The sequence below is a fragment of the Lolium perenne genome, chromosome 1 (assembly GCF_019359855.2).
Source record: "Lolium perenne isolate Kyuss_39 chromosome 1, Kyuss_2.0, whole genome shotgun sequence".
Taxonomy (NCBI): Eukaryota; Viridiplantae; Streptophyta; class Magnoliopsida; order Poales; family Poaceae; genus Lolium; species Lolium perenne.
This window is the reverse complement of record NC_067244.2, coordinates 12,193,454-12,218,534: the sequence shown is the minus strand read 5'-3', so window position 1 is coordinate 12,218,534 and position 25,081 is coordinate 12,193,454. Positions and strand designations below refer to the sequence as shown.

The following is a 25,081-nucleotide window of genomic DNA, read 5'->3' as shown; positions in this document are numbered from 1 at the left end:
TAAAAAAATCCAAGAAAAGGAACTTTATTGTACATAGAGGATGACATGTGGGTCCCATGTGCCAGCACCTTACTCAACGTTTCAGAGGCGGCTTGAGATCGAAAGAAAAAGGAAAGTGACCGAATATTAGGAGCTAAAAATAATCCAAGAAAGGAAACTTTTATTGTACATAGAGGTTGACATATGGGTCCCACTAATACAAGCTCTTTCGCTCGAAGATCTTGCAAGTTGATTGTACATAGAGGATGACATGCGGGCCCCATGTGTCAGCAGCTTACTCAATGTTTCCAAGGCGGCAGTGGATCAAAAGAAAAAGGAAATAGCCAAAATCAGAGGGTGAAAAATAAATCCAACAAAGGAGAGGTTTATTGTCCATGGAGGCTGACATCTGGGACCCACGAGCCAGCAGCGTCCTCTACGTTTAGAAGGCGACTGGGGATCGAAAGAAAAAAGGCAAATAGCCAGAAATTAGGGGTACAAAATAACTCCAAGAAAGGAAGTGTTTATTGTTCATAGAGGCTGACATGTGGGACCCATGAGCCAGCAAAGTCATCAACGTTTAAAAGGCGGCAGGGGATCCAAAGAAAAAGTAAAAGAGACAGAAATTGGGGGTACAAAATAACTCCAATAAAGGAAGTGTTTATTGTTCATAGAGGATGACATGCGGGACCCATTTAGCAGCAGCGGTCTCAACGTTTCCAAGGCGGCACGTGATCAAAAGAAAAAGGAAGTAGCCAGAAATTAGGGTTCAAAAATAACTCCAAGAAAGGAAACTTTTATTGTTCGTAGAGGATGACATGCGGGACCCATGAGCCAGCAGCTTACTCAACGTTTCAAAGGCGGCATGAGATCGAAAGAAAAAGGCAAGTGACAAAATATCAGGAGACAAAGATAATCCAAGAAAAGAAAACTTTATTGTACATAGAGGATGACATGCGGGTCCCATTTAGCAGCAGCGGTCTCAACGTTTCAAATGCGGCATATAAACAAGGAGATTCAGCATATAAATTTGTTTATGTAAAAATAAATATTTAATTTATCCGTTGAAATAGCTCAGAGCGCAATACACTGTTTATTGTCTGCAAAATAATCAAGATATCACATGTTTCTTGTACGGGGAGGCTGACATCGGGGACCCATGAGCCAGCAGCGTCGTTTTAAAGGCGGCAGGGGATGGAAAGAAAAAATAAACCAAAAATCTGTTGGTAAAAAATCCAAGAAAAGAAACATTTTCGTTCTGAGAGGATGACATGCGGGACCCATGAGGCAGCAACATCCTCAGCGTTTATTGTTCATAGAGGCTGACATGTGGGACCCGTGAGCCAGCAGCGTCCTCAACGTTTTAAAGGCGGCAGGATATCGAAAGAAAAAATAAGCCAAAAATCATTTGGTAAACAATATCCAAGAAAAGAAACATTTACCGTTCTGAGAGGATGACATGCGGGACCCATGAGGCAGCAGCATCCTCAACGATTCCAAGGCGGCAGGGGATCAAGGAAAAAAAAGGAAATATCCAGAAATTAATTAGGGGTTCAAAAAAAATCCATCAAAGGAAACTTTTATTGTTCATAGAGGATGACTTGTGGGACCGACCTGCCAACAGCGTCCTCATCGTTTCAAAGGGGCAGGAGATCAAAAGAAAAAGGCAAATAGCCAGAAATTAGGGGTCAAAAATAACTCCAAGAAAGGAAACTTTTATTGTTCGTAGAGGATGACATGCGGGACCCATGAGCCAGCAGCTTACTCAACGTTTCAAAGGCGGATGAGATCGAAAGAAAAAGGCAAGTGACAAAATATCAGGAGCAAAAGATAATCCAAGAAAAGAAACTTTATTATACATAGAGGATGACATGTGGGTCCCATTTAGCAGCAGCGGTATCACCGTTTGAGAGGCGGCAGGGGTTCAAAAGAAAAAAGAAATTGCCAAAAATCAGAGGGTGAAAAAAACCAAGAAAATGAACTTTTATAGTGCATAGAGGATGACATGCGGGTCCCATGAGCCTGCAGGTTCCTCAACGTTTCAAACGTGGCATGAGATCGAAAGAAAAAGGAAAGTGCCCTAATATGAGGTGCCAAAAAAAACTCCAAGAAAAGAAAGTTGATTGCTCATAGAGGATGACATGCGGGTCCCATTTAGCTGCAGCGGTCTCACTGTTTGAAAGGCGGCAGGGGATCGAAAGAAAAAGGCAAGTGAACGAATATGAGGTGCCAAAAATAATCCAAGAAAAGAAAGTTTTATAGTACATAGAGGATGACATGCGGGTCCCATTTAGCAGCAGCGGTATCACCGTTTGAGAGGCGGCAGGGGATCAAAAGAAAAAAGAAATTGCCAAAAATCAGAGGGTGAAAAAAAACCAAGAAAATGAACTTTTATAGTTCATAGAGGATGACATGCGGGTCCCATGAGCCTGCAGGTTCCTCAACGTTTCAAACGTGGCATGAGATCGAAAGAAAAAGGCAAGTGAAAAAATATCAGGAGCCAAAAATAATTCAAGAAAATAAAGTTTTATAGTACATAGAGGATGACATGCGGGTCCCATTTAGCAGCAGCGGTATCACCGTTTGAGAGGCGGCAGGGGATCGAAAGAAAAAGGCAAGTGAAAAAATATGAGGAGCCAAAAATAATTCAAGAAAAGAAAGTTTTATAGTACATAGAGGATGACATGCGAGTCCCATTTAGCAAGAAAGCGGTATCACCGTTTGAGAGGCGGCAGGATCGAAAGAAAAAGGTAAGTGACCAATTATGAGGTTCAAAAAATAATTCAAGAAAAGAAACTTTTATAGTACATAGAGGATGACATGCGGGTCCCAGTTAGCAGCAGCGGTATCACCGTTTGAGAGGCGGTAGGGGATCGAAAGAAAAAGGTAAGTGACCAAATATGAGGTGCCAAAAATAATTCAAGAAAAGAAAGTTTTATAGTACATAGAGGATGACATGCGGGTCCCAGTTAGCAGCAGCGGTATCACCGTTTGAGAGGCGGCAGGGGATCGAAAGAAAAAGGTAAGTGACCAAATATGAGGTGCCAAAAATAATTCAAGAAAAGAAAGTTTTATAGTACATAGAGGATGACATGCGGGTCCCAGTTAGCAGCAGCGGTATCACCGTTTGAGAGGCGGCAGGGGATCGAAAGAAAAAGGCAAGTGACCAAATTTGAGGTGCCAAAAAAAACTCCAAGAAAAGAAAGTTGATTGCACATAGAGGATGACATGCGGGTCCCATTTAGCAGCAGCGGTCTCAACGTTTCCAAGGCGGCAAGGGATCAAAAGAAAAAGGAAGTAGCCAGAAATCAGGGGGTCAAAAAAATCCAAGAATAGAAAGAATTTTGGTTCATAGAGGATGATATGCGGGACCCATGATCCTGCATCGTAAACGGCTCGATCGGAGAACGTTGAACGAGATGGCGCGATCTAGAAAAAAAACAATGCCAGAGAGGCTGCCATCTGGGCCCTACATCCCTCGGCGGTGCGGATTTGCGTTGACTCGGCCGGCGAACCCGAGATTTCGAGATGCACCACGTCCCGGGCCACCATACGCGACGTTTTGGCCGCTTTCGTCGGGCTAGGTGGCCTCAAAAACGAGAAAAAAAAAGTTTTGACATGCACCACGGAGGGTCCAAAAATCGTCGGCCATGGTACACCAGCAACCACGGCGCGACTTCAACTTCGTCGGCCATGGCAACTTTTCTTGTAGTGGAAGACCACTTTATCGGGACGGTGCTAGTAGTGACTCTAGCTCTCTTCTATGTGATGCTAGTTTAGATGATCGACCTTGTGTAACCACTAGCTCATTTGTGACTTGTAACACCGTAACACTTATCTAATATTTGAAATCTTGTGAATCATGGAGGCTAATGTGAAGGACTATGTATTGGTATACTGTGCTAGCTGCTTATATGTGTTATATATACTGTATTTGTGTTGTTATAGTGTGATATACAACCTGTACAAATACCTGCCAGGAATATAAAAAATAAAAACAAAATACTAGCAGTGGCGCACTAGAGGACCATCAGTGGCGCACGACCAGTAAGTAGCAGTGGCGCACTAGTTTGGACCTTGTGGCGCACTACTCTCTGATCCCCTTTCGAAAGTAGCAGTGGCGCACCACAGCTGCCAGCAATGGCGCACGTCTGAGAGACTGCAGTGGCGCACTTGAACTGGCAGCAATGGTGCACCAGAACGCAATAACAGTGGCGCACCCCAGGAGGTAGCAGTAGCGCACCGACACCATAGAGTAGTGGCGCACTACTGCAGAACAACAGTGGCGCACCCCTTTGGGGTAATAGTGGCGCATCACTGGACTTGTCAATGGCGCACCACGTAGTGCGCCACTGTTACTTAGGGTAGTTGTGGCGCACCACTAGTGCGCCACTACTAAAACTTAGCAGTGGCGTGATAACAGTGGCGCACCACTAGTGCGCCACGGATGGGTAAAAGTGGTGCGCCACTGATTGCCCTTTTCCTAGTAGTGACCACTTCTCTTCATGTTTGACTTCATAAGACAGATCGAGTTTAGGGTTAGGGCCAGGGTAGATACATGATTTTTCTTGTTTTAATATGTCTAGACCATGTTTATCAACTTGAATGCTCATTATATGACATAAAAAGGCTATGTGCTTTGTTTTTTTTGTTTTTTTGATTTTTTATGCCCATTTGAATCTTGGTCAAATCCTAGGTTTGACCAAGATTTAAACAAGTTTAAAACATGAAAATGAAAAGGTAAGCATGGATCCTTCTTAGTCATTCAAAAATGAAGCTTTTGGGGGGTTCTTGAAATCTCAATGTTTGAAACCCAAAACCACTTCTCTTCATATGGTTGACTTCATAAGACAGAGTTTAGGGTTAGGGGGTAGATCGATACATGATTTGTCAGGTTTGAGTATGTCTAGACATGCTTGTTTATCAACTTGAATGCTTACTATATGACATAAGAAGAATATATGTGCGTTGGTTTCTTATTTTTTATTTTTTTCTGAATGTTTATGCCCATTTGAATCTTATTGGTCAAATCCTATGTTTGACCAAGATTTAAACAAGTTAATTTAAAACATGAAAATGAAAAGGTAAGCATGGAACCTTCTTAGTCACTCTAAGATGAAGTTTTGGGAGGTTTTTGAAATTTCAATGTTTGAAACCCAAAACCACTTCTCTTCATATGGTTGACTTCATAAGACAGAGTTTAGGGTTAGGGGGTATAGTAGATCGATACATGATTTGTCGGGTTTGAATATGTCTAGACATGCTTGTTTATCAACTTGAATGCTTACTATATGACATAAGAAGACTATATGTACGTTGATTTTTCATTTTTTTTGTTTTTTCTGAATTAATGTTTATGCCCATTTGAATCTTGGTCAAATCCTAGGTTTGACCAAGATTTAAACAAGTTTAAAACATAAAATGAAAAGGTAAGCCTGGATCCTTCTTAGTCATTCTAAAATGAAGATTTTGGGGGGGTCTTAGAAATCTCAATGTTTGAAACCCAAAACCACTTCTCTTCATGGTTAACTTCATAAGATAGAGTTTAGGGTTAGGGGTACATACATGATTTGTCGGGTTAATTTGAATATGTCTAGACATGCATGCTTGTTTATCAACTTGAATGCTTACTATATGACATAATAAGACTATATGTGTGTTGGTCAAATCCTATGTTTGACCAAGATTTAAACAAGCATAAATCCTGAAAATGAAAAGGTAAGCTTGGATCCTTCTTAGTCACTCTAAAATGAAGCTTTTGGGAGGTTCTTGAAATTTCAATGTTTGAAACCAATACGACTTCTCTTCATGCTATGCGCGCATGGCATACCTTGCATATCATTCGTGCATATATTTCAATATATATTTGAACATATTCTTGGGGATATATATATATTTCAATCTCTCTCTCTTGATCTATATATCGTTGGTGCCCAAGAAACACACTTATATATATACGCATGCACTTTATGCGCAAAGGCGCGGGTGCCTCCAATAATGTGTGTGTGCACTCGATCGATGATCCCTAAACCTTAAACCCTAAAACCCTAATCCCTAATCCCTAATTATACCCTAAACGTACACCCTAAACACCCTAAACACTAAAACCTAAACCCTAGACCCTAAACCCTAAACACTACACCCTAAGCCCTAAACCCTAAACACTAAACCCTAAACCCTAGACCCTAAACCCTAAACCCTAAACCCTAAACCCTAAACCCTAAATATATTTCAATCTCTCTCTCTAGATCTATATATCGTTGGTGGCCAAGAAACACACTTATATATATACGCATGCACTTTATGCGCAAAGGCGCAGGTGCCTCTAATAATGTGTGTGTGCACTCGATCGATGATCCCTAAACCTTAAACCCTATGTTTGACCAAGATTTAAACAAGTTAATCTAAAACATGAAAATGAAAAGGTAAGCATGGAACCTTCTAAGTCACTCTAAGATGAAGTTTTTGGCAGGTTTTTGAAATTTCCATGTTTGAAACCCAAAACCACTTCTCTTCATGTTTGACTTCATAAGACAGATCGAGTTTAGGGTTAGGGCCAGGGTAGATACATGATTTTTCTTGTTTTAATATGTCTAGACCATGTTTATCAACTTGAATGCTCATTATATGACATAAAAATGCTATGTGCATTGTTTTTTTTTATTTTTTATGCCCATTTGAATCTTGGTCAAATCCTAGGTTTGACCAAGATTTAAACAAGTTTAAAGGTAAGCATGGATCCTTCTTAGTCATTCAAAAATGAAGCTTTGGGGGGGGGGGGGGTTGAAATCTCAATGTTTGAAACCAAAAACAACTTCTCTTCATATGGTTGACTTCATAAGATAGAGTTTATGGTTAGGGGGTATAGTAGATCGATACATGATTTGTCGGGTTTGAATATGTCTAGACATGCTTGTTTATCAACTTGAATGCTTACTATATGACATAAGAAGAATATATGCGCGTTGGTTTTTAATTTTTTGTTTTTTCAGAAGTAATGTTTATGCCCATTTGAATCTTGGTCAAATCCTAGGTTTGATCAAGATTTAAACAAGTTTAAAACATAAAATGAAAAGGTAAGCATGGATCCTTCTTAGTCATTCTAAAATGAAGCTTTTGGGGGGTTCTTGAATCTCAATATAATGTTTGAAACCCAAAACCACTTCTCTTCATGGTCGACTTCATAAGAAATAGTTTAGGGTTAGGGGGTATATGTGACGCCCCAAAACCGGTACCATGAGGATCCCAGCGAATCCACCGAAATCCGCACGATATCGATTTTAGGAGACGCACCACCAAGCGCCTCGTACACGCCGAAGCATGCACGCGATGCGGGTGGAATCAATCACGAGCGGTAACATTACAACAGGATTACAATAGAGCCCACAAGAAACATATATATTACAACAACGACTCCAACGAGTCAAGATACAAATAGGTACATACAAAGATCCAAATCATACAGAAGATCAAATACATCCGAGTACGGACAAGATACAAATTGGACTAAGAGTCCTGAAGATAAACGATGGCGTCCATAACCCTGCCCAGGCCAAGCCGGAAGGGTAACCTCGCTAACGTCGTCTTCATCGAACATATCTTCATACACCACGGTTATATCCCGTAGAAGCAGCAATAAGTACGGATTCGTACTTAACAAGACTTCAAGACGTATAAGCATTCGTCAACCAGTCGTCCTTTGTACTTGAGGCACGCAGGGGACTTAGAGGACGCAAGAGGGACGTCATAGGCAATATGGTGGGGTTAAGCGGCAGCGCGCAGGCACTAAAAAAAACCTATAGAGACACTCTACAACAGTCGTCTATCAGAGAAGGTGAGAGAGCGCATAACTAACAGTTCTATACTCTGCAAACATAACACAGCCGATGCGTTCCCCCCTCGCAAGGAAGTACTTACAAAGGCACTCACACGGTTGTCAAGTTTTAACCAGTTATTATTTAAGTTGTGCTAACTTACTACGCAAGTTATTAGTATGGAAAACAACAGGTGTAAGTTGTCTATGGTCGAGTCATACAGCTCCAAGTCGTCCATAACCGCGGACACGGCTTATCGATAAGATTGTAACCCTGCAGGGGTGCCCAAATGTGCCCACACGCACGATCAACCCACTTGCGACAGGTGGATATAACGACTCGCACTCTCCTTCACGACAACAATGTCCAGGAAGCCACCTAACTAAGTTGAACCCGTATCGAAGTCCGGCCGTATCTCCGAAGCGGACCTAGCTGTTTGCGACAGCGTACTAGGTGGTTTAAACACACACTGGGGCGATAAACCACTTCGCAGCGGCTCCGCGACCTATACGTGCATACCAGAAACAAGGGATACAAGGCACCCTAGGGCTTCCCAAAAATAAATAAGTAACAGGCTGGCATGCACGCAACATCAAATGGTAAAACATTGCAAACTAGTTGTGGCCACTGGACAAAGCTGTAGATTCCGGCAGTGGTCGAGGGGAGACCCAGAAGCATACCCACGTGTGGTTAGAGCGCTCAGTCTCGGAACAGATAACAGGAACTCGGGTCCTAGGGGACATTAGTGAGTCAAAGTTCCGATGCTTTCGCAAAGGGGCTCACAGATGCCTCTGCTTATCATTTTAGTTGTTAACAATAAGTAAAGCATGTGTATCTCCAACAAATATCATAGACCATGTGTCATGATTCCCCAACAGATAACCGATAAGATAGCAGTAACGGTAACGAGATATAAACAACACTAGCATGCATTACGACTCGCAAGGCAGACCCGAAACCAAACAATAGCCATAGGTGGTTGGTGGAGGCAATATAGGCTGCTTGAGGTAACAAGTGGAAGGGACACGTGACAAGAACGCAACTTAAGGATAGCATGAGGGAGAAGGCAAAATAAAATAGGTGAGCGACTTCTGCAGGGGCAGAAGTATAGGGAAAATGCTTGCCTGTTAAAGCTTGCCGAGGGACATCCGGAGGACTTGTCGTATCTCACAGCACCACTTCGTGATCCTATCCGGGAAGAAGCAAATGCTGGAACAAGCAACAGATGCAAGTCTTACAACTACGGAAGAAGAACCAGCATGATCAAGATGTATGCATGACATGGCAAATATGATGCGGCGATGCAACTTATCCAAATTAATCGGAGTCGGAACCCCGAACAAGCAAATTAGGTTGAAGTTGCATTTTCTACCGGCAAATTTAAGTGTTGATTAGCATGGCAAGACATGGCAGGGGTGCGCTACTTCAAAGTTAAACGGAGCGGGGAAACCTTAGGTGGATATCCGAAATACTCCGCATATATGTTAGGTGAACATGCACAATTATCAACACGCGACATGATGCGAGATGCAAACAGGCATATGGATGGCATATTAATGTTCTACATGTTTTACTAAACAATTTTCATATATAAAACATTTTATTTAGAGCCACGGATTTGAGAGATATGATTTATGCGAGAATATGATATTTTCTGGAATTTCAGCAAAACAGAGATAAGGTTGGGAGTTTTCTCACCTGGCAGCAGCTAACCTAGGAGACTGACAAACGGGACCCAGACTGATTGGATGCTGACTGGGATGGTGAACTGCAGATGCGGCGCTGACGGCGGGACCCAGCTGTCATTGAAACAGAGGATTATAAAAAGGATTATTTGGATGGAATGGGACTTGACACTGGGAGCTCACGGGTTGAAATCACAGAGGCATACCAGATGAGCCACTGCAAGAATATGATGAGCTGCAGCTGCGACCCTTCATAAGCCGAACCAAGAAGACGACCTGGACCATGTGGCCGGCCAGCCGCAACGATTAGACGACGCAGATCCGGCTGCCAGAGAAGCAGAGACACACAGGGCATTAAGAAGAATTGTCAATTGCTTCAATCGGAATTTGACTCAGGGATCTCACGACAGAATAGGAAGGAACTGACCACTAGACTGCAGATCGGATCATGTTAAAGTGGAATAGCTGGTTTTATTTGAATCAAATGAAGACGCAGTCCAGCCTTTGCACAACGCTGACAGAGACTGACGGACGAAGGCAGTATCAGCTGTACAGTACAGAGGAATAAACAACAAAGGTTCAGTCTTTCTTCCTAGGATGGAAAACGAACGGGAGCTGCCAGAATAGAACAACGATGAAGTAACGGACCAAAGAGTTGTCGACATGCTGGTGGTGAACGTGAATACGCAGACGATCGATAGCCAAGTTGAGGTGCAGAAAGGCCACTCCTTGAACCTGGGCGACGCAAAGGAAGACAATGGTGACGAACTTGAGCGATGGCGGAGACATGCGGCGAGGACGAGCGAGGGGACGCCCGGGACGAGCTGCGGCCGATGGTGAAAGCCTTGACGCCGGCCGACGCGATCGGAAACGAGGACGTCCGGGACGGCACCGGAAGAAGCGCCGTAGGGAGCCGCGGTCGCGCTCGAAGTCGAGCTGCAGGCCATGCCGCGCCGGCTTGCAGGCCGGCGGAGCGGCCGTCGGGGCTGGGCTTCGTCGGGGTGGAGGCAAGGACGCGGAGGCGCAGCCTTGGGTGTCGGTGTGATGATCGGGGACGGACGCGGACTGCTGCGGGTGGCCGGAGACGGACGTGGTCGACGACGACGGTTGTAGCGCGCGGCGCGAGCGGCCGGAGAGGCAAAACGAAAGAGAGTGGCGGCGCAGGGAGGAAGTAGGTGGAGGATAGGCTAGGGTTTGAACCCAGCTGCAGGGGGATTTTTTATAGGGAGAAGAACTCTGCATGGTGGCCATCCCATCGTAATACAGGCGACGTGGAGTAGCGCGATGCGCTGCCGTACAGGAGAAAGACGACGCCGTATGTCTGGAGAGTGAATCGGCCCTGATGGGCTAGTGCAAGGATAGGCAAAGAAAGGAGGAAATGGGCTGCCGGGCTGATGATGTTTTGCTTCCGTGACTTGAAAATAGAAGGAAGGTTGGGCTGGGAGGTTTTCATGATATTTGAAAGATGCACGGTAGAACAAAGAGAAAGAGAAAGAATGTAGAGTGGAAGAGAACAAAAGAACCAAGAACAATTTGGAAACATTTGGAAATAATTTTATTTGTTTGAAAGTTTTTGTGTTAGGGTTTTGTTAAATGAAATGGAATGAGGAGGTTTATTATATAAACCATATGAGAGGGAAAAATATTGAAAAAGGGATTACAAAATAATTTTATTTGTGAAAACATGATGTATGCATGATGCCATGATGATGCAAAAAGAAAAAATAACAAACAAATCTAATTGGGGTATTTTTCTGGGTCGCTACAATCGACACCACTAACAAGGAATCTCGCCCCGAGATTCCACGTCAACCTAAGGGGGAGTTGGTTAAACTATCGGATCTTCTTGTACCATGTTGACAATCACCCGACCTCGGCGTGGAACCTTCTTCTGACGAGGTATTGATCTTCTCAACACCACTAACAAGAATTGTTGGTTCATGTTGAACAGCGACACCACTAACAAGGGTTGATGCTCACGTCAATGATGAGGTGCTTCTGCGAGTTCTTCAAAGATCGGTCCTATTAGGTTAAAGGCGAAGATCGTCCAACCCACGTGGAAGCCTAAGACTCAGAGAAGCAGATAAGAGAAGATTCAAAACTCGCAAAGGTAAGAGGAGAAAGATAATAGATAAGGAGAAAAATCAGAGCTAATCAGAGCTATCCAACGAGTTTTAGAAAATAGTTTGGACTCTCTAAACTCAACCGTTGGCAAGGTTATCCTACAGGCTGGACTAGTGGGGTACCGTAAACCTGATGCTCTGATACCAACTTGTGACGCCCCAAAACCGGTACCATGAGGATCCCAGCGAATCCACCGAAATCCGCACGATATCGATTTTAGGAGACGCACCACCAAGCGCCTCGTACACGCCGAAGCATGCACGCGATGCGGGTGGAATCAATCACGAGCGGTAACATTACAACAGGATTACAATAGAGCCCACAAGAAACATATATATTACAACAACGACTCCAACGAGTCAAGATACAAATAGGTACATACAAAGATCCAAATCATACAGAAGATCAAATACATCCGAGTACGGACAAGATACAAATTGGACTAAGAGTCCTGAAGATAAACGATGGCGTCCATAACCCTGCCCAGGCCAAGCCGGAAGGGTAACCTCGCTAACGTCGTCTTCATCGAACATATCTTCATACCTGCCCGGTTATATCCCGTAGAAGCAGCAATAAGTACGGATTCGTACTTAACAAGACTTCAAGACGTATAAGCATTCGTCAACCAGTCGTCCTTTGTACTTGAGGCACGCAGGGGACTTAGAGGACGCAAGAGGGACGTCATAGGCAATATGGTGGGGTTAAGCGGCGGCTACAGCACTAAAAAACCTATAGAGACACTCTACAACGATCGTCTATCAGAGAAGGTGAGAGAGCGCATAACTAACAGTTCTATACTCTGCAAACATAACACAGCCGATGCGTTCCCCCCTCGCAAGGAAGTACTTACAAAGGCACTCACACGGTTGTCAAGTTTTAACCAGTTATTATTTAAGTTGTGCTAACTTACTACGCAAGTTATTAGTATGGAAAACAACAGGTGTAAGTTGTCTATGGTCGAGTCATACAGCTCCAAGTCGTCCATAACCGCGGACACGGCTTATCGATAAGATTGTAACCCTGCAGGGGTGCCCAAATGTGCCCACACGCACGATCAACCCACTTGCGACAGGTGGATATAACGACTCGCACTCTCCTTCACGACAACAATGTCCAGGAAGCCACCTAACTAAGTTGAACCCGTATCGAAGTCCGGCCGTATCTCCGAAGCGGACCTAGCTGTTTGCGACAGCGTACTAGGTGGTTTAAACACACACTTTGGGCGATAAACCACTTCGCAAGCTCTCCGCGACCTATACGTGCATACCAGAAACAAGGGATACAAGGCACCCTAGGGCTTCCCAAAAATAAATAAGTAACAGGCTGGCATGCACGCAACATCAAATGGTAAAACATTGCAAACTAGTTGTGGCCACTGGACAAAGCTGTAGATTCCGGCAGTGGTCGAGGGGAGACCCAGAAGCATACCCACGTGTGGTTAGAGCGCTCAGTCTCGGAACAGATAACAGGAACTCGGGTCCTAGGGGACATTAGTGAGTCAAAGTTCCGATGCTTTCGCAAAGGGGCTCACAGATGCCTCTGCTTATCATTTTAGTTGTTAACAATAAGTAAAGCATGTGTATCTCCAACAAATATCATAGACCATGTGTCATGATTCCCCAACAGATAACCGATAAGATAGCAGTAACGGTAACGAGATATAAACAACACTAGCATGCATTACGACTCGCAAGGCAGACCCGAAACCAAACAATAGCCATAGGTGGTTGGTGGAGGCAATATAGGCTGCTTGAGGTAACAAGTGGAAGGGACACGTGACAAGAACGCAACTTAAGGATAGCATGAGGGAGAAGGCAAAATAAAATAGGTGAGCGACTTCTGCAGGGGCAGAAGTATAGGGAAAATGCTTGCCTGTTAAAGCTTGCCGAGGGACATCCGGAGGACTTGTCGTATCTCACAGCACCACTTCGTGATCCTATCCGGGAAGAAGCAAATGCTGGAACAAGCAACAGATGCAAGTCTTACAACTACGGAAGAAGAACCAGCATGATCAAGATGTATGCATGACATGGCAAATATGATGCGGCGATGCAACTTATCCAAATTAATCGGAGTCGGAACCCCGAACAAGCAAATTAGGTTGAAGTTGCATTTTCTACCGGCAAATTTAAGTGTTGATTAGCATGGCAAGACATGGCAGGGGTGCGCTACTTCAAAGTTAAACGGAGCGGGGAAACCTTAGGTGGATATCCGAAATACTCCGCATATATGTTAGGTGAACATGCACAATTATCAACACGCGACATGATGCGAGATGCAAACAGGCATATGGATGGCATATTAATGTTCTACATGTTTTACTAAACAATTTTCATATATAAAACATTTTATTTAGAGCCACGGATTTGAGAGATATGATTTATGCGAGAATATGATATTTTCTGGAATTTCAGCAAAACAGAGATAAGGTTGGGAGTTTTCTCACCTGGCAGCAGCTAACCTAGGAGACTGACAAACGGGACCCAGACTGATTGGATGCTGACTGGGATGGTGAACTGCAGATGCGGCGCTGACGGCGGGACCCAGCTGTCATTGAAACAGAGGATTATAAAAAGGATTATTTGGATGGAATGGGACTTGACACTGGGAGCTCACGGGTTGAAATCACAGAGGCATACCAGATGAGCCACTGCAAGAATATGATGAGCTGCAGCTGCGACCCTTCATAAGCCGAACCAAGAAGACGACCTGGACCATGTGGCCGGCCAGCCGCAACGATTAGACGACGCAGATCCGGCTGCCAGAGAAGCAGAGACACACAGGGCATTAAGAAGAATTGTCAATTGCTTCAATCGGAATTTGACTCAGGGATCTCACGACAGAATAGGAAGGAACTGACCACTAGACTGCAGATCGGATCATGTTAAAGTGGAATAGCTGGTTTTATTTGAATCAAATGAAGACGCAGTCCAGCCTTTGCACAACGCTGACAGAGACTGACGGACGAAGGCAGTATCAGCTGTACAGTACAGAGGAATAAACAACAAAGGTTCAGTCTTTCTTCCTAGGATGGAAAACGAACGGGAGCTGCCAGAATAGAACAACGATGAAGTAACGGACCAAAGAGTTGTCGACATGCTGGTGGTGAACGTGAATACGCAGACGATCGATAGCCAAGTTGAGGTGCAGAAAGGCCACTCCTTGAACCTGGGCGACGCAAAGGAAGACAATGGTGACGAACTTGAGCGATGGCGGAGACATGCGGCGAGGACGAGCGAGGGGACGCCCGGGACGAGCTGCGGCCGATGGTGAAAGCCTTGACGCCGGCCGACGCGATCGGAAACGAGGACGTCCGGGACGGCACCGGAAGAAGCGCCGTAGGGAGCCGCGGTCGCGCTCGAAGTCGAGCTGCAGGCCATGCCGCGCCGGCTTGCAGGCCGGCGGAGCGGCCGTCGGGGCTGGGCTTCGTCGGGGTGGAGGCAAGGACGCGGAGGCGCAGCCTTGGGTGTCGGTGTGATGATCGGGGACGGACGCGGACTGCTGCGGGTGGCCGGAGACGGACGTGGTCGACGACGACGGTTGTAGCGCGCGGCGCGAGCGGCCGGAGAGGCAAAACGAAAGAGAGTGGCGGCGCAGGGAGGAAGTAGGTGGAGGATAGGCTAGGGTTTGAACCCAGCTGCAGGGGGATTTTTTATAGGGAGAAGAACTCTGCATGGTGGCCATCCCATCGTAATACAGGCGACGTGGAGTAGCGCGATGCGCTGCCGTACAGGAGAAAGACGACGCCGTATGTCTGGAGAGTGAATCGGCCCTGATGGGCTAGTGCAAGGATAGGCAAAGAAAGGAGGAAATGGGCTGCCGGGCTGATGATGTTTTGCTTCCGTGACTTGAAAATAGAAGGAAGGTTGGGCTGGGAGGTTTTCATGATATTTGAAAGATGCACGGTAGAACAAAGAGAAAGAGAAAGAATGTAGAGTGGAAGAGAACAAAAGAACCAAGAACAATTTGGAAACATTTGGAAATAATTTTATTTGTTTGAAAGTTTTTGTGTTAGGGTTTTGTTAAATGAAATGGAATGAGGAGGTTTATTATATAAACCATATGAGAGGGAAAAATATTGAAAAAGGGATTACAAAATAATTTTATTTGTGAAAACATGATGTATGCATGATGCCATGATGATGCAAAAAGAAAAAATAACAAACAAATCTAATTGGGGTATTTTTCTGGGTCGCTACAGTATATACATGATTTGTCAGGTTTGAATTTGTCTATACATGCTTATTTATCAACTTGAATGCTTACTAGCTATATGACATAAGAAGACTATATGTGCATTGGTTTTTCATTTTTTGTTTTTCTGAATGTTTATGCCCATTTGAATCTTGGTCAAATCCTAGGTTTGGCCTAGATTTAAACAAGTTTAAAACATGAAAATGAAAAGGTAAGCGTGTATCCTTCTTAGTAACTCTAAAATGAAGCTTTTGTTGGGAGGTTTTTGAAATTTCCATGTTTGAAACCCAAAACCATTTCTCTCCATGCTTGACTTCATAAGACAAAGTTTAGGGTTAGGTGTAGATACATGATTTGTTTGGTTTGAATATGTCTAGACCTTGTTTATTAACTTCAATTCCTACTATATGACATAAGAAGACTATGTGCGCTTTTGGTTTTTCATTGTTTTTTTGATTTTTTTCTGAATGTTTATGCCCATTTGAGTCTAAAGGTGAGAGAACACGTTAATGGTTATTCTAACAAAGGTCATGCTTGGTATCTTACCTATGTATTATGGTACATCACAAATGTAAAATGAAAGTATGTACATCTCTATAAACCCTAAACCCTAACCCTAACTATATAGAAAAAGATGAACAATCCATGCTTTTCGATTGCCTTTTTTGTTTGGCTTGATTTCAAATTTAGTGGGGAGGGGAGGTAGGGGACGATTGTGTTTCTTTCTATGCCTCTCTCGTATTTGCTAGTTTTTGGAGGTCACACAAATTCAGGGTAGCATACTGCCCACCCCCTCCCTTCACGCGCGGAAAAAGTGTTAGGCGAGTAGTAAAATGGCATGACCAACAAGTTTCAAGTAAAATTTCGAATATAACCAGAATGTACCAATTGATAGATGAGTTAACTTGGCTTCATGGAAAAAATAATGTCATGTAAATGAGTTAACTTGGCTTTCCTACCCTTGAATCCATAGGAAACTTTGTACTAATACAGTATAATGATCACCTGAGTTATTACACCAACAGGTCTGTCACTTACATGTGGTTCCCATGCGTGAGGTCCCACACTTCAGTGAGCACAAGTCATGTGCGGTAGGTAGGCAAACTCCCATCTTCTTTGTCAAGAGAAGACGCATCAAGACTCTCTCTCTCTCTCTCTCGCTCCAGTTATCCACCTCTAAAATCGATGCATATGTAGCGGCTACATATATATTCTTGGTCATAATCCCCTTATCTAAAGATGATGGATGCATGGCTTCACGTCGTCGTCGCTTTCATCGTCCTTCATCGTCCGAGTAGTAGTACTTCCTGCACATTGTTCCGTCGAACACCTTCACTGTGAGCACATCATCGCCTTCATATTTGAAGTGTACGAAGCAGCCGAAATCCACACCGTGCGCGATGGCGAAATTCTCCCAGCCCTTGTCGAGGTACATCCGGCCTTGTCCGTCAAATAGGACCTCCACGGTCCAGAGACGAGGACCGCAGTCAGCTGCTCGCAGATACACCTTAGCTGGCTCCTGGCCGTCAAGATAGTCCGCAAACTTTTTTGGGAGAGCCTGCAAAGAGATCGAGCGCCGATCGTTTGAAATTAAAGGTTTTTTAGAACATGCCCATAATCAGTCACATGCATCATATATGTGGGAACGCGTACGTACCTTCTTGACCAAAGGGTCTTCATAGACGACGATGAAGAACTCCTCTATGATCAAAGGAAGTGTTGACGGTGGTGGTGGCAATGATGATGATCCATCACCCTGGCCGCCCCTTCCCCTTCCCCTTCCCCTTCTGGTCGGCGTCCGAGACGTGGAAGCCATGGCAATGGGATCAAGTGTATGTGAACGAAGAAGAGAGAGGCAGAACCTATTGACACAAGGGATGGCCGTTGTGGTTGTTTATAAGGAAGAGATGACCGCTGTAGGGGTTAACACAATAAATTAAAGAGGAGGTGACCATTGTGGGGGTTTTACACAATAAATTAAGGAGGAGATGGCCGTTGTGGGGGTTTATATCTCAACAAAAAAGTAACGCGGACTATTTTGACCGAAATGGAACTTCGTGATATAGTTTATCATTTTACCGTGAAAAGTAATGCCTAAAATAAAAGGTAATTCGTGATAGTTTATCATTTAACGAATGGGGTACATAAGATACGGGTCAAAATGGCGCCTCTACATTTTTAAGATAAACTATGACATATTTTAGTGCCAATTCCCAACTCTTTACGATTTTTAGTGTTTTTAGCCAGTTTCACACATTTAAATGACTATATGCTGATTTATTGGAAGTAATTCAAATTTGAAATGTAGGTGTGTTATAACTTGGTCATAGAAATCCCCCAAAATCATTTTTAGATTCATATTACTTACTATATAAGAAGGCTATGTGCTTTGGTTTTTCATATTTTTCTGTTTTTTTTCTTCAATTTTATGCCCATTTGAATCTTGGTCAAATACTAGCTAGCTAGGTTTGACCAAGATTTAAACAATTTTAAAACATGAAAAGGAAAAGGCAAGCCTGGATCTTTTTTAGTCATTCTAAAACGAAGCTTTTGGGACGTTCTTGAAATTTCAATGTTTGAAACCAATACGACTTCCCTTCATGCTAGACTTCATAAGATCGACCGAGTTTATGGTTAGGGGGTAGATACATGATTTTTCTGGTTTGAACACATGTCTAAACCTTGTTTACCAACTTGAATGCTTTCTATATGACATAAGAAGACTATGTGCTTTTGTTTTTCATTCTTCTATTTTTTTTGAATTTTATGCCCATTTGAATCTTGGTCAAATCCTAGGTTTGACCAGGATTTAAACAAGTATAAAATATGAAAACGAGAAGGTAAGCCTGGATCCTTCTTAGTCACCCTAATATGTACCATTTTTTGGGAAGTTTTTGAAATTTTCATGTTTGAAACCCAAAACCACTTCTCTTCATGATTGACTTCATAATTAAGACAGAGTTTAAGGTTAGGGGCAGATATATACATGATTATCTGGTTTGAATATGTCTAGACCTTGTTTATCAACTTTAATGCTTACTATATGATATAAGAATGCTATGTGCTTTGGTTTATCATTCTTTTTGTTTTTTCCTGAATTTTTATGCCCATTTGAATCTTGGTTAAATCCTGGGTTCGACAAAGATTTAAACAAGTTTAAAATATGAAAATGAAAAGGTAACCATGGATCCTTCTTAGTCACTCTAAAATGAATCTTTTGGGGGGTTTTTGAAATTTCCATGTTTGAAACCCAAAACCACTTCTCTTCATGGTTGACTTCATAAGACAGAGTTTAGGGTTAGGGGTAGATACAAGATTTGTCGGGTTTGGATATGTCTAGACCTTGTTTATCAACTTGAATTCTTACTTTATGACATAAGAAGGCTATGTGCTTTGGTTTTTCATTTTCTAATTTTTTTGATTTTTATGCCCATTTGAATCTTGGTCAAATACTAGCTAGGTTTGACCAAGATCTAAAATGAAGCTTTTGGGAGGTTTTTGAAATTTCCATGTTTGAAACCCAAAACCACTTCTCTTCATGCCTTACTTCATAAGACAGAGTTTAGGGTCGTTAGGGAGTACATACATGATTTGCCTGGTTTGAATATGTCTAGACCTTTTTTATCATCTTGAATGCTTACTGTATGACATAAGAAGACTATGTGCATTGGTATTTCATTTTTTCATTTTCATGCCCATTTGAATCTTGGTGAAATCCTAGGTTTGAGCAAGATTTAAACAAGTTTAACACGTGAAAACGAATAATTAAGCATGGATCCTTCTTAGTCACTCCAAAATGTACCAATTGATAGATGTGTTAACTTTGCTTCATGGAAAAATTAATGTCATGTAAATGAGTTTTAACTTGGATTTCCTACCGTTGAATCCATAGGAAACTTTGTTCTAATGCACTATAATAATCAACTGAGTTTTTACATCAACAGGTCTGTCACTTACGTGTGGTGCCCATGCGTGAGGTCCCACACTTCAGTGAGCACAAGTCACGTGCAGTAGGTACGCAAACTCCCAGCCATCTTCTTTGTCAAGAGAAGACGCATCAGGATGCATATTGGAAGTCTGTGGGTCCTTCAGGATCCTTCGGTTGTCCCTCTCACAAAAAAAATCTGTCTCATTCTCGGCCTCGCTTCGACTCGCTCGCTCGCTCACACCTCCTGCTCACTGACAAAACCTGCACAACAGTCAACATCATCACCCGAAAAAGGGGAGACACCATAATGCACTCCCTTCTTCTCTCCTTCCGAGTGATCCCTCTTCCTCCGAGTTTCACGCGACGGGCAAACACACATGTGCTGCATAGTAATAATAAAAAAGTAGAAAAATCGACCTACGAATCTATGATTAAATATAGGTTAATCTAGGGTTTTGCCCACTACTACAGATCAAGTTCAAAAATATCCACTTGAATGGTTCGATTTTGGGCTACTAATGTGCGTTGGTTTTTTAATTTTTTCTGAATGTTTATGCCCATTTGAATCTTGGTCAAATCCTATGTTTGACCAAGATTTAAACAAGCATAAACATGAAAATGAAAAGGTAAGCTTGGATCCTTTTTAGTCACTCTAAGATGACCAATCTAGTTCAGGGTTAGGGGGTAGATACATGATTTGTCGGGTTTGAATTTGTCTAGACATGCTTGTTTATCAACTTGAATGCTTACTATATGACATAAGAAGACTATATGTGAGTTGGTTTCTTATTTTTAATTTTTTTCTGAATGTTTATGCCCATTTGAATCTTGGTCAAATCCTATGTTCGACCAAGATTTAAACAAGTTAATTTAAAACATGAAAATGAAAAGGTATGCATGGAACCTTCTTAGTCACTCTAAGATGAAGTTTTTGGGAGGTTTTTGAAATTTCCATGTTTGAAACCCAAAACCACTTCTCTTCATGTTTGACTTCATAAGACAGATCGAGTTTAGGGTTAGGGCCACGGTAGATACATGACTTTTCTTGTTTTAATATGTCTAGACCATGTTTATCAACTTGAATGCTCATTATATGACATAAAAAGGCTATGTGCTTTGTTTTTTTTTATTTTTTTGATTTTTTATGCCCATTTGAATCTTGGTCAAATCCTAGGTTTGACCAAGATTTAAAGAAGTTTAAAACATGAAAATGAAAAGGTAAGCATGGATCCTTCTTAGTCATTCAAAAATGAAGCTTTTGGGGGGTTCTTGAAATCTCAATGTTTCAAACCCAAAACCACTTCTCTTCATATGGTTGACTTCATAAGACAGAGTTTAGGGTTAGGGGGTAGATCGATACATGATTTGTCAGGTTTGAGTATGTCTAGACATGCTTGTTTATCAACTTGAATGCTTACTATATGACATAAGAAGAATATATGTGCGTTGGTTTCTTATTTTTAATTTTTTCTGAATGTTTATGCCCATTTGAATCTTATTGGTCAAATCCTATGTTTGACCAAGATTTAAACAAGTTAATTTAAAACATGAAAATGAAAAGGTAAGCATGGAACCTTCTTAGTCACTCTAAGATGCAGTTTTTGGGAGGTTTTTGAAATTTCAATGTTTGAAACCCAAAACCACTTCTCTTCATGTTTGACTTCATAAGACAGATCGAGTTTAGGGTTAGGGCGAGGGTAGATACATGATTTTTCTTGTTTTAATATGTGTAGACCATGTTTATCAACTTGAATGCTCATTATATGACATAAAAGGCTATGTGCTTTGGTTTTTTTATTTTTTTGATTTTTTGAATTTTTATGCCCATTTGAATCTTGGTCAAATCCTAGGTTTGACCAAGATTTAAACAAGTTTAAAGGTAAGCATGGATCCTTCTTAGTCATTCAAAAATGAAGCTTTTGGCGGGTTCTTGAAATCTCAATGTTTGAAATCCAAAACCACTTCTCTTCATATGGTTGACTTCATAAGACAGAGTTTAGGGTTAGGGGGTATAGTAGATCGATACATGATTTGTCGGGTTTGAATATGTCTAGACATGCTTGTTTATCAACTTGAATGCTTACTATATGACATAAGAAGACTATATGTGCGTTGATTTTTCATTTTTTTTTGTTTTTTCTGAATTAATGTTTATGCCCATTTGAATCTTGGTCAAATCCTAGGTTTGACCAAGATTTAAACAAGTTTAAAACATAAAATGAAAAGGTAAGCATGGATCCTTCTTAGTCATTCTAAAATGAAGCTTTTGGGGGGTTCTTAGAAATCTCAATGTTTGAAACCCAAAACCACTTCTCTTCATGGTTAACTTCATAAGACAGAGTTTAGGGTTAGGGGTACATACATGATTTGTCGGGTTAATTTGAATATGTCTAGACATGCATGCTTGTTTATCAACTTGAATGCTTACTATATGACATAATAAGACTATATGTGTGTTGGTCAAATCCTATGTTTGACCAAGATTTAAACAAGCATAAATCCTGAAAATGAAAAGGTAAGCTTGGATCCTTCTTATTCACTCTAAAATTAAGCTTCTGGGAAGTTTTTGAAATTTCCATGTTTGAAACCCAAAATCACTTCTCTTCATGCTTGACTTCATAAGACATACTTAAGGGCTAGGGGGTAGGTACATGCTTTTTCTGTTTTGAATATGTCTAGACCTTGTTCATATCGATCAACTTGAATGCTTAATATATATATATATATGACATAAAAAGGCTATGTGCTTTGTTTTTTTTTGATTTTTTCTGAATGTTTAATGCCATTTGAATCTTGGTCATGTCCCAGGTTTGACCAAGATTTTAGCATGTTTAAAACATATGAAAACGAAAAGGCAAGCCTGGATCCTTCTTAGTCATTCTAAAATGAAGCTTTTGGGGGTTCTTGAAATCTCAATATAATGTTTGAAACCCAAAACCACTTCTCTTCATGCTTGACTTCATAAGACAGAGTTAAGGGTTAGGGGTAGATACATGCTTTTTCTATTTTGAATATGTCTAGACCTTGTTTATCAACTTGTTGAATTAATGCATATTTTATATGACATAAGAAGGTTATATATGTGCTTTGGTTTTTCATTTTTATGTTTTTTTAATTTTATGCCCATTTGAATCTTGGTCAAATACTAGCTAGGTTTGACCAAGATTTAAACAATTTAAAAACATGAAAATGAAAAGGCAAGCCTGGATCTTTTTTAGTCACTCTAAAATGAAGCTTTTGGGAGGTTCTTGAAATTTCAATGTGTGAAACCAATACGACTTCTCTTCATGCTATGCGCGCATGGCATACCTTGCATATCATTCGTGCATATATTTCAATATATATTTGAACATATTATTGGGGATATATATATATATATATTTCAATCTCTCTCTCTCTCGATCTATATATCATTGGTGGCCAAGAAACACACTTATATATATACGCATGCACTTTATGCGCAAAGGCGCATGCTGCCTCCAATAATGTGTGTGTGCACTCGATCTATGATCCCTAAACCTTAAACCCTAATCCCTAATCCCTAATTATACCCTAAACGTACACCCTAAACACCCTAAACACTAAAACCTAAACCCTAGACCCTGAACCCTAAACACTACACCCTAAGCCCTAAACCCTAAACACTAAACCCTAAACCCTAACCCTAGACCCTAAACCCTAAACCCTAAACCCTAAATATATTTCAATCTCTCTCTCTAGATCTATATATCGTTGGTGGCCAAGAAACACACTTATATATATACGCATGCACTTTATGCGCAAAGGCGCAGGTGCCTCTAATAATGTGTGTGTGCACTCGATCGATGATCCCTAAACCTTAAACCCTATGTTTGACCAAGATTTAAACAAGTTAATTTAAAACATGAAAATGAAAAGGTAAGCATGGAACCTTCTAAGTCACTCTAAGATGAAGTTTTTGGCAGGTTTTTGCAATTTCCATGTTTGAAACCCACAACCACTTCTCTTCATGTTTGACTTCATAAGACAGATCGAGTTTAGGGTTAGGGCCAGGGTAGATACATGATTTTTCTTGTTTTAATATGTCTAGACCATGTTTATCAACTTGAATGCTCATTATATGACATAAAAAGGCTATGTGCATTGTTTTGTTTTATTTTTTATGCCCATTTGAATCTTGGTCAAATCCTAGGTTTGACCAAGATTTAAACAAGTTTAAAGGTAAGCATGGATCCTTCTTAGTCATTCAAAAATGAAGCTTTGGGGGGGGGTTCTTGAAATCTCAATGTTTGAAACCAAAAACCACTTCTCTTCATATGGTTGACTTCATAAGATAGAGTTTATCGTTAGGGGGTATAGTAGATCGATACATGATTTTCCGGGTTTGAATATGTCTAGACATGCTTGTTTATCAACTTGAATGCTTACTATATGACATAAGAAGAATATATGCGCGTTGGTTTTTAATTTTTTGTTTTTTCAGAAGTAATGTTTATGCCCATTTGAATCTTGGTCAAATCCTAGGTTTGACCAAGATTTAAACAAGTTTAAAACATGAAAATGAAAAGGTAAGCATGGATCCTTCTTAGTCATTCAAAAATGAAGCTTTTGGCACTACAAGAAAAGTTGCCATGGCCGACGAAGTTGAAGTCGCGCCGTGGTTGCTGGTGTACCATGGCCGACGATTTTGGGTCCCTCCGTGGTGCATGTCAAAACTTTTTTTTTCTCGTTTTTGAGGCCACCTAGCCCGACGAAAGCGGCCAAAACGTTGCGTATGGTGGCCCGGGACGTGGTGCATCTCGAAATCTCGGGTTCGCCGGCCGAGTCAACGCAAATCCGCACCGCCGAGGGATGTAGGGCCCAGATGGCAGCCTCTCTGACATTGTTTTTTTTCTAGATCGCGCCATCTCGTTCAACGTTCTCCGATCGAGCCGTTTACGATGCAGGATCATGGGTCCCGCATGTCATCCTCTATGAACCAAAATTCTTTCTATTCTTGGATTTTTTTTGACCCCCTGATTTCTAGCTACTTCCTTTTTCTTTTGATCCCTTGCCGCCTTGGAAACGTTGAGACCGCTACTGCTAAATGGGACCCGCATGTCATCCTCTATGTGCAATCAACTTTCTTTTCTTGGAGTTTTTTTTGGCACCTCAAATTTGGTCACTTGCCTTTTTCTTTCGATCCCCTGCCGCCTCTCAAACGGTGATACCGCTGCTGCTAACTGGGACCCGCATGTCATCCTCTATGTAATATAAAACTTTCTTTTCTTGAATTATTTTTGGCACCTCATATTTGGTCACTTACCTTTTTCTTTCGATCCCCTGCCGCCTCTCAAACGGTGATACCGCTGCTGCTAAATGGGATCCGCATGTCATCC

General features: G+C 41.9%; 3 long non-coding RNA genes across 5 annotated transcripts in view; all 3 read right to left on the bottom strand.

Moving 5' to 3' along the window:
• Positions 1-7,356: 7,356 nt before the first annotated feature.
• LOC139836028 (uncharacterized) overlaps positions 7,357-25,081 on the bottom strand; it is a 218,210-nt gene continuing 200,485 nt past the window's right edge. The window contains exons 1-2 of one of the 3 annotated variants that reach the window (XR_011751776.1): positions 13,475-13,810; positions 7,357-9,002 (exon numbers count right to left, since the gene is read on the bottom strand). This is a non-coding gene — a long non-coding RNA (uncharacterized lncRNA). Of the gene's footprint in view, positions 9,003-11,915; positions 12,146-13,474; positions 13,811-25,081 lie in introns of those variants that run through there. The other 2 variants (XR_011751778.1, XR_011751774.1) reach the window with 2 other exon arrangements.
• Positions 9,439-11,114, bottom strand: LOC127325990 (uncharacterized). Its single transcript, XR_007867517.2, has 4 exons — positions 10,127-11,114; positions 9,906-10,025; positions 9,685-9,803; positions 9,439-9,592 (listed from the first exon to the last, which is right to left on the bottom strand). It is a non-coding gene; the product is annotated as an uncharacterized lncRNA (long non-coding RNA).
• On the bottom strand, positions 13,996-15,671 carry LOC139829879 (uncharacterized). The gene is made up of 4 exons (XR_007867521.2): positions 14,684-15,671; positions 14,463-14,582; positions 14,242-14,360; positions 13,996-14,149 (listed from the first exon to the last, which is right to left on the bottom strand). It is a non-coding gene; the product is annotated as an uncharacterized lncRNA (long non-coding RNA).